We start from the raw sequence: 6000 nt of genomic DNA on the forward strand, positions 1-6000 counted from the left end.
GGGGTGCGTACTTCATTTGTATGTATAGGAGGGGTGTATTTAATCACAGTATATTGGGGTATGGGTATATACAGGGGCACGTATATATGTTTATTTTGGTAGTATGTGTATATTCAGGGGCTGTGTAGATATGTACCATACTGTGTATTATTGATGGTGTGTACATGTATGGGAGGATGTATTTCTGTATGACGGGGCGGTAGGGTGGGGTGGGGGGGGGGGGGGAGGGTGGCGCCAAATGACTGTCTTGCCCCGGGTGACAGAGACCCTAGTTTCAGCCCTGCTGTCACGTTGCCACAGGTCACAGCCCAGGCCTCATCTCAGCAGCCTGGCAGAGTATAATGATTGATTCAAGTGCACAGTCTGGATCCTGATCCCTAGAGGAGGAGGTGGGACCCCAGGCAGTGGGACCCAGCGGTAGTTTTACCATCTAGACATAAGTGATGTGGGGGAGGGGGTTTGCTCGGTCGGTGTGGAGGCTGTCTTAGGGCACTTCTCATTGGTAGAAGACCTAACATTAAACATCATATCTTGACAGTAATAATATCTAATAATGTCATTAACAGGAATGGGAGCATTGCAACCAATCATCTTCTACGTACAATTTTATAGAATGCACTTTATATGTTGACCTCAACACTGATTGGTTGCTATGGGAAACTTCTTAACTGGTTCACTTCTCCACCCTTAGAGGAGCTGAACATACAGTATGCCCTTCCTGTATGTTTGGGAAAACTGGTATTTTCACCAGAAAAGGGCCTTTTTTTTCCCCTTAGATATATCAGTCCCTGCATCAAGCATTTATGGTGTCCCACCAGTGTTAAACGTTTTTTTTTTACCATGGCTGGCAGAGATACAGGTTTTTTTCATGAGTATCGGTAATAGCCGAGTGCCCCATGTATTTTTTCACGCTTGCACTGCAACGCATAGCTACTAAGATGCCAGCCAGTTGTCCTGCGCCGTGGCCGGCAGGAACCACAGATGGTACGCTATTTCAGGGGTCCATACCATTGATGGTTCCGCCTACAAAGTTCCAACCATTAATATAGGACACACCGATCTCCATCCCTAGTTTGGAGGAAACAAGGGCAGAGGAGGGAACACTTATGACACTAATAAAAAGAATTGAAACTGAAACTATAAGATCTCTAAGCACAGAAACCAGTTTTCCTAGTTATTTAACTGAACTTTCGCCACCTTGCTCGCCGACATTCTCATATTACCAATAGCGTGATTTGTGACTGATACTCCCACATAGAACATTACTGAGAGTACTCAGGCACAAATGTTTGGTAGTAAGAGACTCTTAGAGGCAGAACTCCACACATCTTGAAAAGAGAAAGAGAGGGGGATGGGGGGAGAGTAAGAGAGAGACGGAAAGAAGAGGAGGTGAGTGATAGGAGGAATGTGGAGAGAGAATATGGGCAGAAGAGGGGGGAAAAGAGATAAGAAGAAGAGGGGGAGAGAGTTCATAGGAAGAGGGGGAAATAAAGACTTGGGGCGGGATGTAATGAAGTCCGAGTTAGGCGGCCATGCCAGGTGCTGGTCGAACGCTGGCTTTTTATTAAAGGGGCAATCATGTATAAGGCATGGATTTGCCTTGTAAATTATTGCCTCTTTAAAAAAAAACTCTGAGTTTGGCCGGCATCCCCCATGGCCACCAAACTCGGACTTTATTACATCCTGGCAATGGAAGGAAGTGGAGGTGAGTGATGAGTGGAATATGGAGAGAGAAGGGAGGACGAGAGATGGGCAGAAGGGGGGGGGGGAGAGAGAAGAAGAAGAGGGGATAGGAAGAGATGGGAATAAAGACTTTAAAGGTAGAGGAGGAGAGAAAGGGGAGGAAGAAGGAGAGAGAGATGAGAAAGGGAGAGCGATGAGAGGAAGAGGAGAGGAGAAAGGGGAGAAAGAAGGAGAGAGAGAGATGAGAAAGGGAGAGCGATGAGAGGAAGAGGAGAGGAGAAAGGGGAGGAAGAAGGAGAGAGAGATGAGAAAGGGAGAGCGATGAGAGGAAGAGGGAGAGGCGGGGAAGTATCTGGAAGATAAGAGGAAATAGGTCTCTCTCATCTTTCCCTCTTTCTCTCCCTATCTATTACGTTGAGAAAAGCTCTTTTATTGAGTATATATTGTTATAGTGATAAGGCTTTTTCCTATGTGTCAGATCAATCTTTTGCCAACACCATCTCAGCGAGATTCATAGATATGGGGTATGGGTCGTTGGGTCGACACAACCTGGGTCGACAGTCATTATGTCGACCACTATTGGTCGATAGGCATTAGGTCGACACGGTCACTAGGTCGACATGGTCGTTAGGTCGACATGTACTAGATTGACAGGTCAAAGGGTCGACATGAGTTTTTTAAAACTTTTTTGGTGTCATTTTCTACGTAAAGTGACACGGAACCCCAATTAGTGCACCGTGTCCCCTCGCATGGCTCGCTTCGCTCGCTGCGCTCGGCACAGGTTACCGTTCCCAATTGTAGTCTACGTGGATCGTAAAGTATGAAGAAATTTAAAAAAAATTAAAAACTCATGTCAACCTTTTGACCTGTCGACCTAATGCATGTCGACCTATAGTGGTCGACCTCATGACTGTTGACCTAATGACCGTATCCCGATAAAAAATACTCTCATTAAATAAAGCATATTTTACTATCGGCACTGCAGCATCTTAATAAAAAAATTAAAAACCCTGGACTTACCACTGGCAGCTGGCAGTACTTTTGTTGGTGATATGCTATTAATTATTAATAAAGTGATACAAGATTTTCTATCGCTGATACAAGTGATCCTATCATAAACTCCCCCCCCCCCCAAATAAAGAGGTCAGAAATGGGATATAGTCATAGAAAGGATTTACTGGGTTTCTCTGGGAATAGCCTTCCCCATGCAAATCATGGGGAATCCTACGTAACACATATAGCGGTGATAGCTGGACAGTACATAGTGGGTCATTCCGAATTGTTCTCTCGCTAGCTGCTTTTAGCAGCATTGCACACGCTAAGCCGCCGCCCTCTGGGAGTGTATCTTAGCTTAACAGAATTGCGAACGAAAGATTAGCAGAATTGCGAATAGAAAATTCTTAGCAGTTTCTGAGTAGCTCGAGACTTACTCCTACACTGCGATCAGTTCAGTCAGTTTCGTTCCTGGTTTGACGTCACAAACACGCCCAGCGATGGCCAGCCACTCCCCCGTTTCTCCAGACACTCCCGCGTTTTATGCTGGCACGCCTGCGTTTTTCCGCACACTCCCAGAAAACAGTCAGTTTCCACCCAGAAACACCCACTTCCTGTCAATCACACTCCGATCACTTCAGCGATGAAAATTCTTCGTTCGGACGTGAGTAAATCTACTAAGTTTTATTTATTTATTTATTACCAGTTATTTATATAGCGCACACATATTCCGCAGCGCTGTACAGAGAATATTTGCCCATTCACATCAGTCCCTGCTCCAGTGGAGCTTACATTCTATATTCCCTACCACATGTACACGCACACACATTCATACTAGTGTTAATTTTGTTGGGAGCCAATTAACCTACCAGTATATTTTTGGATTGTGGGAGGAAACCGGAGTACCCGGAGGAAACCCACGCAAGTACGGGGAGAATATACAAACTCCACACAGTTAGGGCCATGGTGGGAATCAAACCCATGATCTCAGTGCTGTGAGGCAGTAATGCGATCCATTACACCATCCGTACTGCCCTAAGTTTTGTGCTGATATACTTACCATGTGCACTGCATACCATGCGCATGCGCATTTTTGCCTTAATCGCTCCGTTGCGAAAATCGGCAACGAGAGAACAACTCGGAATGACCCCCATGGTAACAAAAAGTCTAATTACTTAATGTTATTATTTATTTTTGCTGTACAATATATAAGTAGAAGTATTTGCTTAGCCTTACAGCGTCACTGCGCACGTGTGACCAGGCAAACTGGGTCACGTATGCGCAGATGTCCGCATCCTGGCCTGGTGAACTGAAACGTTAACGCTCACCGCTGCCAGCCAATCAGTGATAGAAAACCATTCCTGCTACCGATTATTATTATTATTTATTATTATCATTTATTTATATGGTTCAGCAGCACCTAACAAAGTACATCAACCATTATTAATTATGAATAAATTAACCAGAAAGGGAGGACGAAACAGAGAAAGGGAAATTACCTGCAAGCTACGTAACTTCAGTATTGCAATATATTACTATATTTTATTATATTATGACAAATATCTTTTATATTTATTTTTAGCACAAAATGAAACTTTCAGCTGCAGAAAATGTAACCTGTAATATATAACTTATGTAAATGCACTTTTTCAGCTTATATGTATTGAAATATATAAAGTATAATCTTTCTTTTCTCTTTGCTATTTGTTATTTATAAGATGTTCTATAGTGCTGGGATACATACAGTAAATATAAGATGTGGGATAAACCTTCTCCCGTCTCACCTGTTTGATGTGCAGAGCTGTGGGTACCCGGCTGTATCAGTGAGTGATGCTGCAGAGTCTCAGCCTCCAGTAAAGAAGACGAGCTGGTAGCACAGCACACAGCCCCTTATACTGGTGGACTGGAGGAAACAGGGGAGGAGGAGGAGGAGGAGGAGGAGGAGGCTTCAGGTTCTGGGAAAGCGAAACTAAAACCACCAGGTCTCTGAGAACAGAAACCTGGGCCCTCATTCCGAGTTGATCGGTCGCAAGGCGATTTTAGCAGAGTTACACACGCTAAGCCGCCGCCTACTGGGAGTGAATCTTAGCTTCTTGAAATTTGCGAACGATGTATTCGCAATATTGCGATAACAAACTACTTTGCAGTTTCAGAGTAGCTCCACACTTACTCGGCATCTGCGATCAGTTCAGTGCTTGTCGTTCCTGGTTTGACGTCACAAACACACCCAGCGTTCGCCCAGACACTCCCCCGTTTCTCCGGCCACTCCTGCGTTTTTTCCGGAACCGGTAGTGTTTTCATCCACACGCCCCTAAAACGCCCAGTTTCCGCCCAGTAACACCCATTTCCTGTCAATCACACTACGATCGCCGGAGCGATGAAAAAGCCGTGAGTAAAAATACTATCTTCATTGTAAAATTACTTGGCGCAGTCGCAGTGCGAATATTGCGCATGCGTACTAAGCGGATTTTCACTGCGATGCGATGAAAAATAACGAGCGAACGACTCGGAATGAGGGCCCTGGTTTCCTCAGTTTCTGCAGACAGTGAAGTCTGAATCTAATTCAGAGGTAGGCAGCCAGGCTGACTGGGCAGCCTGGGACTTGTAGTACCACAGCAACATCAGAACTGCATATTAAAGTCTGTTTTGTAATCATTGAAAAAGAACAAATGCATTACTCTTTACCTCATTTATTTTATTAAGTAAAGGTGGCCTGGCGCCCAATTATTTACTCTCTGGTCCCTGTTCACCGCTATACCTGCTGTATCTGCCCTACAGCCACTCAGCGCTCATCACCGTGTGACCCAGAGGTCCCTGAGGTGGGAGAGACTGAGCTACAGTTGGGTGGTAGACACAAGGGTACTGCAAGGCAGAATTTAGGAACACATGCCTAACCTATCACGTACCCCCCAGTAGCACCAAAAGGGGCGAGTGGGTACTAATTACCCGTGATGCGGGAAGGGTCCGAGTCTGCTACCCCACCCCCCACCCAAATATCACTGGGAACATGGCGCTGGCCGAGGAGGAGGGACCCACTTCCTGCAAGCAAGATAGGAAATGGGTGCCCGCACCCCTCCTGCCACCTCCCCTGCATTAGAATGACGCCCCCTGTGGAGCACAGCCTGCAAATATACATTTTAAAAAGTATTATTTTTAGGGAGCGTGGACATGACCCTTTTTAGGCCACACCCTCACATTCATTACCGGGGCCCGACGTGGCTCTCTACGCCCATGCAGCCCCAACCATCCCACTTTTGGCAAGACAGTCCCACTTTTTGGGCACTGTCCCACGGTCACACCCACAGGCCACAGTGTTCCGCAGAG

General features: G+C 45.8%; 1 pseudogene; it reads right to left on the reverse strand.

Moving 5' to 3' along the window:
- Window positions 1-4545, reverse strand: part of LOC135050311 (interferon-induced GTP-binding protein Mx-like) — a 105260-nt pseudogene extending 100715 nt beyond the window's left edge.
- Window positions 4546-6000: the final 1455 nt, after the last annotated feature.

The sequence above is a fragment of the Pseudophryne corroboree genome, chromosome 2 (genome assembly GCF_028390025.1).
Source record: "Pseudophryne corroboree isolate aPseCor3 chromosome 2, aPseCor3.hap2, whole genome shotgun sequence".
Lineage (NCBI taxonomy): Eukaryota > Metazoa > Chordata > Amphibia > Anura > Myobatrachidae > Pseudophryne > Pseudophryne corroboree.